This window comes from Pistacia vera, unplaced genomic scaffold (assembly GCF_008641045.1).
Source record: "Pistacia vera cultivar Batoury unplaced genomic scaffold, PisVer_v2 Contig51, whole genome shotgun sequence".
Taxonomy (NCBI): Eukaryota; Viridiplantae; Streptophyta; class Magnoliopsida; order Sapindales; family Anacardiaceae; genus Pistacia; species Pistacia vera.
The window spans coordinates 1,399,621-1,413,859 of NW_022196346.1; the positions used below are offsets into that span (position 1 = coordinate 1,399,621).

A 14,239-nucleotide genomic window follows, 5' to 3' on the forward strand; every position below is an offset into this window, starting at 1 on the left:
TTGTTAATGTGTGTTTGAGAGTTGATTTAATATTGTCTATGGTCCCATGGTCCCATGGTCAGTTGGTTTTGTTTCGGTTTGAAAGTTTGATTTACATTTTTGGTTTGGGTTTGGAAGTTTGATTTACTTTTTTGGTTTGTTTTCATATTGTTTATGTAAGTTTGCAACTAGTACCATATATTTGTATACATCTTGGTTTGATATAATAATATCTGTGGTTCTTATATATATTTCATTTTACTTTGGACACTGATAACATAGTATACTCTCAATGAGTTAGAAAAGAGGAGGTAGGTGGGTGGGGCAGGAACTTTCAACTTAGTGAGTTATGTAGTTGCTAAAGTTGGCCAGTACAAATTCTCCACTAGTCTTTCTTTTATTTACGTTTTTCTGTTCAAAAAATAACTTCACTGTCAGGTCATTTTCTTCTCAAGCTCTTCGTCTGCTTCATCTACATTCATCTCTCAGGTCAGCTGCCATCACTTAATTCCCTCACATCTTGAGATCAATTTTTTTTTTTTCTTGGACAATTTCTGGGTAGCAATTATGTTGATATTGAGTTGTTGCACACAAAAAAGGAGCCAAAGAACCATGGACATCACTTCTAAATTATCCGCAGGCAGAATACTGTTCTCTTAAACTTATATATTCTCAATTCATTGCTGTTGACGCTAATCTTTTAATGACCAGAAAACTTAAATTTTGCAAGTCGTCAGCAGGTCTCCTGAACACGATGGCTAATTTTGCTATTCTGGCAACGTATAAAGAACAGAAGCTATCCTATACCCTAGGGCTGTGTTTGCTTCACAATAATAAACATGGGAATAGGAATCTTATTCCCTATCCCATGTTTGGTTTAACTATTTGCATTCCAGAATCAAACATGCATGAGGTAGGGTATTTAAATTGTGGCTCTTCCTAATTTTAGGAATCCTCATGAATCCTTTTAGCTTCAGTACATGAATGATGAATGTGGCTTATCATCAATTTGCAGAATATGGAAAGCACAATGATAAAATAAAGTACTGGGCTAGTATCATTTTTTGTCTTGATACGGTTTGGATTGTGACCGGTGGTGGGTAGCCGTAGCTTTTCATGAAACTGATTGGACTGACAGAAGATATCCCACCCACCAAACAAAATGCTCCTTTTCTCCCTGTGTTCCTATATATAGCTAGCGGTTGTTCCCAAAGAACATGGAATTATCTAATCCTGACAACTTCAAATGCAACGAGAGATTAAATTAAGGAAGGTGGTGGGGCTGGAGTGGATGTGGAGCCCATAGGTCAATATTTCTTTTATTGTTCTTCTGTAAAGTAAAAGGACACGTAGGTAATTTTCTTAAACTATTGTGTTTCTCTTTAATCTTTTATGGAAAATGATAGAGTCATGAAGGTTGCGTACCGAATTTATGTACCGAATGACGTAGTGAAATCTTAACCGTTGATTAATATTAACTGATAATGAATTAATGGTCAGAATTTTATCACGTTATTTGATGCACAAATTCAGTGCGCAACCTTTTTCTTTGTAAAATAAATTTAAATTAATTACAAACTGATCAGTGAAAAAAAGTTTATAAAATGGAGTTGTTTGTGTAATATTATCTGCCAAGACCCTTATGTAACAGTCCAATAAAAACCTCCTAAGCCATCTTCTCATAAACCCAACCCACCTCCGTTAAATCCAAGTCCAAGGGGACTCCATGCCCAAAGCCCATAACCATAAATAAAAACCCACTCCCATGTGAACCTTCATGAACCAAAACCCAGCACCCTCAACAGACCCTTAATCATCCATATCCCTCTTCTCTCAAACCTGGACACCAAATGCCGCATAAAACAAGAAGTCAGTCACAGTATGCGTATGAGTTTGTGAGCACTAATGATTTGTTTTTGGCTGCTAAATCTGAATTTGGAGATGGAGCTCAACTTTATATTAAGATTGATGTTGAGATGCTTTTGTGGGTCATTTTGGTTTTCTTTGTATTTTTCATATATTTTTGTATCTCAAATTGTAATTTCTAACTCTGAAGACATGGATTGATCATCTTTATAAAGAATTTTCCGTTTATTTCTACCTGCTGTGATTTTTTTTATTTAATTGATCTCACGTTTTCAATGATTTCTTATATTTTTATAATTTGAAAACAATAAAATTCATATTGTATTAAAGAAAATTGACTAAAGAAATCTGTAACTTTTATTTTGCGTTAAAAATACTTAGATATTATCTATACTGATATGCTATACATCATTTAAGAAAAATTACTGTTCTTCTTATGTTTTATTCAATGGTAATACTTTACAAATATTATTAGAAATGACATAATAATTTATAAATAAACTCATAATCTTGTTTTTCATTTTTAATCTTTAATTCTTAATCATAAACCCTAACGCTAAATCTTCAAAATCATTAAAACATTTTTTTTATTTCAATATATCTCTTTGTTTTATGAAAATATATTATTAAAGTTATAGAGAATATAATTACACAACGAGATGAATCTAAATCCGAAAAAAAAAAAACAAAAAAAACAATTTGAAAATTTGAAAATGAAAATAAATGGTATAAACCAAAAACCTAATTAAGAAATAAAGAAAAAGTGGTGTAAACAAAAGCAACACGAACACCCTGATCTTCAGTAGTAGTAGAGGAACAGCGTTGCAGAGACTTGCCAGAGATACAAAAAAATTCAATTTAACGGCTTCCTCTACTACTACAGAAGATCAGGTGCAGGGTCGTCTCTAGAACATTTGTGACCCTAGGTAGGAGTTATTTTGGGGCCCTCTAATAATATAAGCATATATTAAAAAAATTACACAAACAGACTCTTAATAAACAAAAAGCTAGTTTAATCTCCAATGGATGTGATAGCAAATGGTTTCTTCAGTGGGCTGTTAATTTTTTCGGCTATTTTATTTCCATGTTACTTGTATGCCATAATGTACACATTTGAATATGCTGCTGTTCTATCTGAGATATATGGTTTGATTGTGAGCATGATTATCCATTCTTCTATGAATTGAAAATTTAATTAAATTGTTCAGTACTTTTTATTGTCCAGCCATGCATATATGATATAGGCATGGCTGTGTGTGAAGCCTTCATGTAATGTTGTAATTACTTCAATATATACAACATAAAATTGTTTCTAGCTGGTGGAGACTTCCCGAGCAAGTAAAAAGATTCAATATTTATTTGTTTGGATTATCTCTTTATTCAACTATGTAGTGCATTTATTTGATTATTGTATTTGGTTTCTTGAAGGTATTATACCTCAAAAGTCAAGCATATGTCAGCACAATTAATGTCTATTTGTACTAGCTGTCAAGCCATATCTCAAAGTATCTCACCACTTTATCTTATTTCAAAGAGATGAATGGACAAGAGCCTTCATGTGTCAAGGCAGTTTGCAAAAGCTCTCATCGATTGAGTGCAAATGTGAATAATGGGCAATCCTCTTCCCGAAGAAGGGAGGCTGGGCTGAGATTTAGCTTCAATTCTTTCTCTCTGTAAAAACACTGTATTTTTCATCTTTGTATGCTTACGGGCAAAATCATAGAAGTAGGGAGAGATCAAATAAACTAACAGTGGATGTAGGAGTCGCTGTGTTGCATCCGAAACACTATAAAAACCCTCTTGCAATCTTTTATTTATTTTCTGCAAAAATATAATCTCAGCTCATATTCAAATCTCATGGATCCATCACGTATGTCTCCTGAGTCAGCTCAGCGTTTCCCACGTGCAAGTCGTTGGCGTCCAAACAAGCGTCAACAGTTTGGTGGCCCATGCAGGTCCGATTTCGAACTGCATCAAAGTTCCTGATGGCGTGGCTCAGATCTACAAACCGGGTCAGAGTTCTCGATCGCGTGGCAGATCGTAGATCGCACGCGTGTGAATTCTCGATCGTGCATCAGAATTCTCCAATCGCTTGCAGATCGCAGATCGCACGCATCAGAGTTCTCGATCGTGTGGCCAGATCGCAGATCGCACGCCATGCACCTGACCTCAGCTTCAGGTCGCGGACTTTAGCTCAAATCGGGTGTTCAGATCGCTGATCTCTTGTGCTCTAGGTAGAGCGTTATGATCTCCCAATTGAGGTCGTTTTGTCATTGAGCTTGTTTTGAATCTCAGTTGAGGTCATTTTGCTCATTAGGTCGTTTTGACCTCTCAGGTCGAGGAGAGGTCGGTTTGACTCTAAATTGAGGTGTTTGCTTTTGAGCTTGTTTGACCTCTCAGGTTGAGGTCGTTGTTGCCATTGAGCTCGTTTTGCCCTTCAAGTGAGGTCGTTTGCTTATTCAGGTCGTTTGACCTCTCAGGTTGAGGAGAGGTCGTTGACCTCTAAAATGAGGTCTATTTGCTTTTTGAGCGGTTTTGATCTCTCAGGTCGAGATCGTTTTGCTCTCAATTGAGCTCGTTTTGCTCAGATTAGCTCGTTATGACCTTTCAGGTCGTTTCCTACCAGATTTCAGGTCGAGCTCTACTAGATTCTGATTTTCCTAACGATTTCTGTCGTTTTCTACAGATTTCTGGTCGTTTTTCTAACAGATTTCTGGTCGTTTTCCGAACAGATTTCTGGTCGTTCAACAGATTAGATGTTTTCTAACAGATTCTGATAGTTTTAACATATTTTTGGTCGCTCCAACAGATTTCAGGTCGTTTTCCTAACAGATTTCTGATCATCTTCCTAACATTTTAGTTCAAGCTCTTCAGTTCGAGACCGCAGCAGTCAGATCAAAGACTTTGTTTCTAAAGTGAACGCACTTCAAAACTAGGGGCTTGTTATGCCTCAAAAATCAAGCCTATGTCACACAATTAATATCTCTTTGTACCAGCTGCCAAGCCCATATCTCCAAGAGATTCACCAACTTATCATTTCAAAGAGATGAATGGACAAGAGCCTTTCATGTGTCAAGGCAGTTTGCAAAAGCTCTCATGCATTGAGTGCAAAAGTGAATAAATGGGACTCCTCTCCCGAGAAGGAGCTGGGGTGAGATTAGCTTCATTCTTTCTCTATATAAAAACACTGTATTTTTCATTTTTGTTGTCTACGGGCAAAATCATAGAAGTAGGGAGAGATCAAATAAAATAACCGTGGATGTAGGAGTCGTGTTGCATCGAACCACTATAAAAACCCTCTTGCCAATCTTTATATTTTTCTGCAAAATATATATCTCAGTCCATATCAAATCTCATGGATCCATCAGCTGTGTCTCTGAGTCAGCTCAGCGTTTCACGTGCGAGTCGTTGGCGTCCAAAATCAAGCGTCAACAGAAGGTAGCTCCATTGTATTCGTCGTGTCTTGTTCTATTTTCTTTTCATTCTTTGTTTCCTTCCTTAATTATTATATTTGTATTATTTTTTCCATTAAATTCATTCAAACAAGATCCAAACAAGATTCTGAAAGGTATCCTACCATCTCATCTTGTAATCATATGATTAAATTTTAAGATTAGCACAAGGAAGCAGTGCGCATACATGAGATTGAGAAGCCCTTTAATTTAACATCATTTACTTTCCTTCAAAAATATTTTAGTGTAATATCATTGACTTAAAAGTATATAGAGTATATCCAAGGGTTTTACAAACTGACTTTAGAGAAGCTTATAAGCATGTTTGGTTGAGCTTATGAAAATTAGCTTATAAGTTACTTTAAGCTTATAAGCATTTGAAATTTTAAGCAGTTACGTGTTTAGTTAAAATACTTATAAGTGATTGATAAATAATTGACACGTTTGACAAAATGTAGTTTATAAGTATATTTTATTATTAAAATGACTAAAAAGAGCATTACATTATTTTATCAAATAATAAATTATACAATGGAATTTTAAAATTAAATAAGGATAATATGGTAATATATTTACTCAAACTAGCTTATAAGCAGCCAAAAAAAAAAATATATATCTTCAAAATATCTTCCCCCCAATTTAATTTTTTTTTTAACTTATAAACTCAGCTTATAAGTACAAAAAAATTATAAACAAATATGTCAATTTAATTTTAGAGCTTATAAACTAGTTTGAACAGCTTATAGGCTTATAAAAACACCCATTTGTCTCTTTTGTCTAAATGAGTTCTGTTATATGAGCCTCATCTACACCTAAGATAGGAATTCTACTATTTTGTGGGCCTCAGCTAATCCTGGAGTAGCATTTTGCTACATTATGTTGTAGGAATATAAAAAATAATTAAAAAAACAACAACATGATAGCAACTCAAGCTAACATAAGAGGGAGATTTATTATTTTATTTTATCAAATATAAATTGACAATACATTTCTTTATAGAGATGTTAAATTATAATGCTACTCAAACTAGGAATCTTAATACGTACTAACTTATAACCCACATTAACAAAACTAGACTCTTAATAAAACTAAATAAGCTTAGTTTAATCTCCAATGTATGTGAATATGCAAATGTGTTTCTTCAGTGGGCTGTTAATTTTTTCGGCTAATTTTATTTCCATGTTACTTGTATGCCATAATGTACCACATTTGAATATGCTGCTGTTCTATCTGAGATATATGGTTTGATTGTGAGCATGATATATCCATTCTTCTAGAATTGAAAATTTAATTAAATTGTTCAGTACTTCTTTTATTGTCCAGCCATGCCTATATATGATATAGGCATATGGCTTGTGTGTGAAGCCTTCATGTTTAATGTTTGTTAATTACTTCAATATATACAACATAAAATTGTTTCTAGCTGGTGGAGATCTTCCCGATGCAAGTAAAAAGATTTCAATAATTTATTTTGTTTGGATTATTCTCTTTTTATTCAACTCATGTATGTGCATTTACTTATTGTATTTGGTTTCTTTGAAGGTATTATACCTCAAAAGTCAAGCATATGTCAGCACAATTAATGTCTATTTGTACTAGCTGTCAAGCCCATATCTCCAAAGATATTCTCACCAACTTTATCTTATTTCAAAGAGATGAATGGACAAGAGCCTTTCATGTGTCAAGGCAGTTTGCAAAAGCTCTCATCGCATTGAGTGCAAATGTGAATAAATGGGCACTCCTCTTCCCGAAGAAGGGAGGCTGGGCTGAGATTTAGCTTCAATTCTTTCTCTCTTTAAAAACACTGTATTTTTTCATCTTTGTATGTCTTACGGGCAAAATCATAGAAGTAGGGAGAGATCAAATAAAATAACAGTGGATGTAGGAGTCGCTTGTTGCATCCGAACCACTATAAAAACCCCTCTTGCCAATCTTTTATTTATTTTTCTGCAAAATATATAATCTCAGCTCCATATTCAAATCTCATGGATCCATCACGTGTGTCTCCTGAGTCAGCTCAGCGTTTCCCACGTGCGAGTCGTTGGCGTCCAAAATCAAGCGTCAACAGAAGGTAAGACTCCATGTATCTCGTCTTGTCTATTTTTTTTTTTTCTTGGACAATTTCTGGGTAGCAATTATGTTGATATTGAGTTGTTGCACACAAAAAAGGAGCCAAAGAACCATGGACATCACTTCTAAATTATCCGCAGGCAGAATACTGTTCTCTTAAACTTATATATTCTCAATTCATTGCTGTTGACGCTAATCTTTTAATGACCAGAAAACTTAAATTTTGCAAGTCGTCAGCAGGTCTCCTGAACACGATGGCTAATTTTGCTATTCTGGCAACGTATAAAGAACAGAAGCTATCCTATACCCTAGGGCTGTGTTTGCTTCACAATAATAAACATGGGAATAGGAATCTTATTCCCTATCCCATGTTTGGTTTAACTATTTGCATTCCAGAATCAAACATGCATGAGGTAGGGTATTTAAATTGTGGCTCTTCCTAATTTTAGGAATCCTCATGAATCCTTTTAGCTTCAGTACATGAATGATGAATGTGGCTTATCATCAATTTGCAGAATATGGAAAGCACAATGATAAAATAAAGTACTGGGCTAGTATCATTTTTTGTCTTGATACGGTTTGGATTGTGACCGGTGGTGGGTAGCCGTAGCTTTTCATGAAACTGATTGGACTGACAGAAGATATCCCACCCACCAAACAAAATGCTCCTTTTCTCCCTGTGTTCCTATATATAGCTAGCGGTTGTTCCCAAAGAACATGGAATTATCTAATCCTGACAACTTCAAATGCAACGAGAGATTAAATTAAGGAAGGTGGTGGGGCTGGAGTGGATGTGGAGCCCATAGGTCAATATTTCTTTTATTGTTCTTCTGTAAAGTAAAAGGACACGTAGGTAATTTTCTTAAACTATTGTGTTTCTCTTTAATCTTTTATGGAAAATGATAGAGTCATGAAGGTTGCGTACCGAATTTATGTACCGAATGACGTAGTGAAATCTTAACCGTTGATTAATATTAACTGATAATGAATTAATGGTCAGAATTTTATCACGTTATTTGATGCACAAATTCAGTGCGCAACCTTTTTCTTTGTAAAATAAATTTAAATTAATTACAAACTGATCAGTGAAAAAAAGTTTATAAAATGGAGTTGTTTGTGTAATATTATCTGCCAAGACCCTTATGTAACAGTCCAATAAAAACCTCCTAAGCCATCTTCTCATAAACCCAACCCACCTCCGTTAAATCCAAGTCCAAGGGGACTCCATGCCCAAAGCCCATAACCATAAATAAAAACCCACTCCCATGTGAACCTTCATGAACCAAAACCCAGCACCCTCAACAGACCCTTAATCATCCATATCCCTCTTCTCTCAAACCTGGACACCAAATGCCGCATAAAACAAGAAGTCAGTCACAGTATGCGTATGAGTTTGTGAGCACTAATGATTTGTTTTTGGCTGCTAAATCTGAATTTGGAGATGGAGCTCAACTTTATATTAAGATTGATGTTGAGATGCTTTTGTGGGTCATTTTGGTTTTCTTTGTATTTTTCATATATTTTTGTATCTCAAATTGTAATTTCTAACTCTGAAGACATGGATTGATCATCTTTATAAAGAATTTTCCGTTTATTTCTACCTGCTGTGATTTTTTTTATTTAATTGATCTCACGTTTTCAATGATTTCTTATATTTTTATAATTTGAAAACAATAAAATTCATATTGTATTAAAGAAAATTGACTAAAGAAATCTGTAACTTTTATTTTGCGTTAAAAATACTTAGATATTATCTATACTGATATGCTATACATCATTTAAGAAAAATTACTGTTCTTCTTATGTTTTATTCAATGGTAATACTTTACAAATATTATTAGAAATGACATAATAATTTATAAATAAACTCATAATCTTGTTTTTCATTTTTAATCTTTAATTCTTAATCATAAACCCTAACGCTAAATCTTCAAAATCATTAAAACATTTTTTTTATTTCAATATATCTCTTTGTTTTATGAAAATATATTATTAAAGTTATAGAGAATATAATTACACAACGAGATGAATCTAAATCCGAAAAAAAAAAAACAAAAAAAACAATTTGAAAATTTGAAAATGAAAATAAATGGTATAAACAAAAAACCTAATTAAGAAATAGAGAAAAAGTGGTGTAAACAAAAGCAACACGAACACCCTGATCTTCAGTAGTAGTAGAGGAACAGCGTTGCTGAGACTTGCCAGAGATACAAAAAAATTCAGTTTAACGGCTTCCTCTACTACTACGGAAGATCAGGTGTTTATGTAGGTATGGAAGAGGATGATGATGATAGGACCAAGACTGAAGATGATGGCTTGGAAGATATTTGGCAGGAGATGGCATTGGCATTAGAATGTTTAAGGTACTTTAATTTTATTTATTCTGTTGCACGATTTAACTTCAATTACTCTTGTTCAGACTTTAATTTTTCTTTTGTTTTAGCAGTCAATGCAACAAAATGCTATACATGGATTATTATGGATGAGATGTTGGAACTCCATTTCAGGGAAGAAGAAAGAAGAAAGAAGAAGAAGAAGAAGAAGGGTTTATCATGAAGCTTATTGCTTGTTGCATCTGTATGTATAAAGTCGTATAAATATGTGAGATTCATGCACAAGAACTGTAATGCACATGGCCAGCTAGTCTTATTGCTGTTGTTGTTTTGGATAAATGACAATTTGGTTCTTATAAAGGAACGCCTTCACTCTTCATGCTTTGATGAAATAATTCATTATTTATTTATCAATAATGTTACGGACACCAAAATTTTGCACATGAAGCCACGTAGAACAATAATGTTATAGACACCCTACACTGAACTTTTGTATCGAAGGACGTGTCAGTAGAGTAGACGCAACCACGTAGTATATTAACAAATATTTCGCGAATAAACAGTTGTCCATAAAATATGGTTGGGCATCCATTTCCACCGCCCGTCCATTGTTTAAAATAAAAAATTTTAAAACAAAAATTATGACGCCCATCCATATATTATGGACAAACATTCATATTCAATGGATGGGTGTCCCTATTAGATAAACGTCCGTTCATTGTTTAAATTAAAAATAAAAGTAATGGACATGTATCCCTCTTAGATGGACGCCCGTCCATTTCCGTATTATTCCTTCAAAAGTGTTGTTCCAAAATAATTTTCTATGTTACCTTTCTTTGTATTCCTACATAAAAGACCAAAAAGATGGCAAGGATAACTCATCTCTAAAAATCACAAAACCACCCACTGATAGTATAGCTTCGGCGCCAAAGACAAATCTGCTGCAGACACCTTCTCCCCATTGATAAAAGGGCCCTTCAAAGAGGAGGAAAACAGTTAGTGAAGGTTGTAGGGCTACCGTCCCTGGGATGAGAAAAGTGCATGCATGTTGTTAATTAATTCAATCTAATATAATCTTCCTGACATGCTTGACAACTTTTCAAAAATGGTGGATGATAAGGGTTGAACTATAGTTAAATATATTATTTCCAAACTACACTTCTTTCATAGAAAATAAAAAATTTGTGAAGCAGTAAGGAAAGATTAACATAGAGAAATGGATGCCTGTCCATTTTGTATGGACAGGCGTTCATGTGAAAATGATTATGGAGGGGCATCCTTATAGGTGGACTCTCATCTATATTTGATAGACAACCATTCATTCGTACAATATTTCTTAACGTACTACATGGCTTGTCTGACTCAAATGTCACGTCATTCGATTTAATATTTCAATACAAAACGTAATATTATTGTTATAATAAAAGATGATTCCACAATGTTATCATAAATATCAAGGGTGTAATGGGCTAAGTCTAATAGATTTTGGGCTTCTACTTAAAACAGCCCATGAGATAAAATTAAATACGTACTATCAAAAATTTAATTAGGTCAAAGCCATTGTTAGATCCGTGGATTTCTTGGGTCTAAAAAACCCAATTAAACATTTACTCCCTACAGTTTCGCAACACGAAATTCGTCCTATAATAAAGCACAAACTTTGTATCAAAAATGGAGAAATACGTAATAATATTATCTCAACAATGCACAAAATAGCATTGCTAGGTGGGAAGTAAGTTTTGAAATTTGTCTCAAATAATACCCTCAACATTTAACTAGTTAATGTGTTTCTCTTCAATGATGTTTAACTTCCAGATTCAATTAATATAATGATCTTAACTTATAATTGACCTTAAAAATTGTACAACTCTCATCGTTAATGACTATTCTGACATAAGAAATTTAAATACGGAGGGCTAAACTAAATGTGTAGTGTCTATGACATACTTAATGACGTTTATCTCTTCTCCGAAACCAGAACCCAGTTGCCATTTTTTTATTTTTCACTAAAAAGCTAAGTCAGCAACACCAGACATGTTAATAAAACACTATAAACACAAAAAACCATTACAATATGAGAAGTTTGATAAATTTATGTAATAAAGCCCACTTGGCTAGAGTCCCCTTTACTCTTTCTCTCTTCTCTTTCCGAGACATTTGATTAAGAGAATGTTGTATTACAGAGAATATTATATTAATAGGAAGATAAATAACCTTAAAGATGATTGGAAATCTTATTAAAAATATGTTTGGTTAGATAGGATTAAATTGGTGAGTATGTTATATTGATATGTTTGATTGGGAGGAATAAATTTGTTAGTATGTTATATTTTAGGGTTAGATTACTAAATTGTCCTTATATTTTAATATTATTATTAATTTGTATTTTATTGTTTAGCCCTAACATTTCAGATTTAGCTAAAACAACTCAACAACAAAAAAAGTTTAAAACTTAACAAAAACACCATAGCCACCTTCCCATGACCGTTGCCCACCGACAGTCACCTGAATGACGCACGATCGGTCGGATTTGGCCAATCGTGCACCGATAAGGCTATTTATGACCATGGATATGTGATTCGGCCGAAAACGACCAAATCTATAGTTGTTTCATGACCAAAGATGTGGCCATAAAATAGACACAAATCTAGCCGTTTTTTGCCATGGATCAAAAAGGGCCTTCCGTGATTGAAGATGGTGGCCGACTGTTGACAGTCCTCTTGGGTGGTTGGGGGTGGCTGTGATCTTGGGTAATTTGGTTAAAGTATAAGGGTAATTATGTCTTAAAAATCTTGAGTATAAGGCTAAAATTGTCCATAAACTTATTGTAAATTGTTTAGATAACAAGGGCATTATTGTCTTACAATTTTATTAATAAGGGTAAAATTGTAATAAAAATAAGATTACCAACTAATCTTAGAATATCTAAGAAAATAGTGGTATTTAGACTACCATCGGTTTTAAAAGATTACCTGAATCTTATATTACTGGACAGTTAAAGACGTTAGCATGATTTCTCAATCATGGGGGGATAACCTCCAACCAAACAACCCCTCTAGACCATCAACCATTTTCACATTCATTTTTACTTATCTTTGCTTTGTTTAATTGTTAGTTCTTAGAATCAACTGATTTGTTGATCTGGGTTGTGTTTGTTTGATTAGTTTGTACTCTCTATACGAACTAATGAGTGAAAGACTTATGTTTATGCCTAAAAAATAAAAAAATTACTTATTTCTGCAATAAATTTATGTTCTTTAGCATACTCTACAAACGGCTCGTTCTGCACTAGATGAAGTTTCAGATTCTGGGTCTTTTGTTAGACTTGCTTCAACATTTCGTAACTCTATTTCAAGAGACCCCAGTTCCCAGTTTCCTGCTGAATCCGGGAGGTATCATTTGTATATTTCATATGCTTGTCCTTGGGCCTGTAGGTGCCTTGCATTCTTGAAGATTAAAGGACTCGAGAAAGCCATTACTTTCACGGTTGGTGTTACGTATTTAACAAGTCTGGTTATTTGTAAAACTCTATGCTATGATCATGTAAAGATTGTTTGTTGATTTGTTTCGCAGTCAGTTAAACCGATATGGGAGAAAACAAAGGAAGCTGACGAGCATAGAGGCTGGGTTTTTCCGGCTACCAATTCGGAGGAACCAGGAGCTGAACCTGACCCTCTGTGTAAGCTTGCAAGTACAAACTACTCCGGGAGGTTCACGGTTCCTGTATGTGGACTGTTTCCATTCTTTTGGTTTTTGTTTTTTAATGCTTGCGTTAATTGTTCAAGTTGTGTGAATGATTTTGTTTTATAATATTAATAGGTTCTATGGGATAAGAAGATGAAGACAATTGTTAATAATGAGAGTTCGGAGATAATTCACATGTTTAATACTCAATTCAATGATATAGCGGAAAACCCTGCTCTGGATTAGTATCCTGCTGACCTGCAAGATCAAATTGATGAGACTAATGAATGGATAAATAATGGGATAAACAATGGTGTTTACAAATGTGGGTTTGCAACGAAGCAAGAGCCCTATGACGAGGTAAGGAAGTTTCATCCTACAGTAGTATTCAGGCCTTAAAACCATTTTATTATTGATATCCTTATCATTTGCTATGCAGTCTAAGAATTTTCATTGATCTGTTCTTCAGGTTGTGAAACAACACCTTTGTGTCAATTTTGCAAAGAATAGGGGTAGATTGTGATATTTTCTCAATAGTATTTCTTAACATTTTGGGCTGGGTTTGAGTTCTTATAAACGGGCTTTTGAGAAGATTTTATAAAGTGAAATTTGATTTGATGGGGGTGCATTGTAATTTCAGAAACTTGTATGGAATGCAATCTAAAAGCTGTGCAGGCACATTTACAATATTTACCAAAGAGCCTATGCCCAATGTTATATATCAAACTCTTTGATAATGTAACGTTCATCCATCAGGTTTGAGTAGTGTTATTTAAGCCCATTCAAACTGTGAATTTTTATATTATTTACACAGCGAATAAGGTGCTTGGACAATATCTATTTTGATATGTTATA

General features: G+C 34.1%; 1 long non-coding RNA gene and 1 pseudogene across 1 annotated transcript; both read left to right on the forward strand.

The window, feature by feature from the left end:
* The first annotated feature begins 337 nt into the window (after positions 1-337).
* On the forward strand, positions 338-1,497 carry LOC116106201. The gene is made up of 3 exons (XR_004124287.1): positions 338-468; positions 720-892; positions 995-1,497. It is a non-coding gene; the product is annotated as an uncharacterized LOC116106201 (long non-coding RNA).
* A 1,451-nt stretch (positions 1,498-2,948) lies between these two features.
* Positions 2,949-13,783, forward strand: LOC116106149 (annotated as a pseudogene).
* Positions 13,784-14,239: the final 456 nt, after the last annotated feature.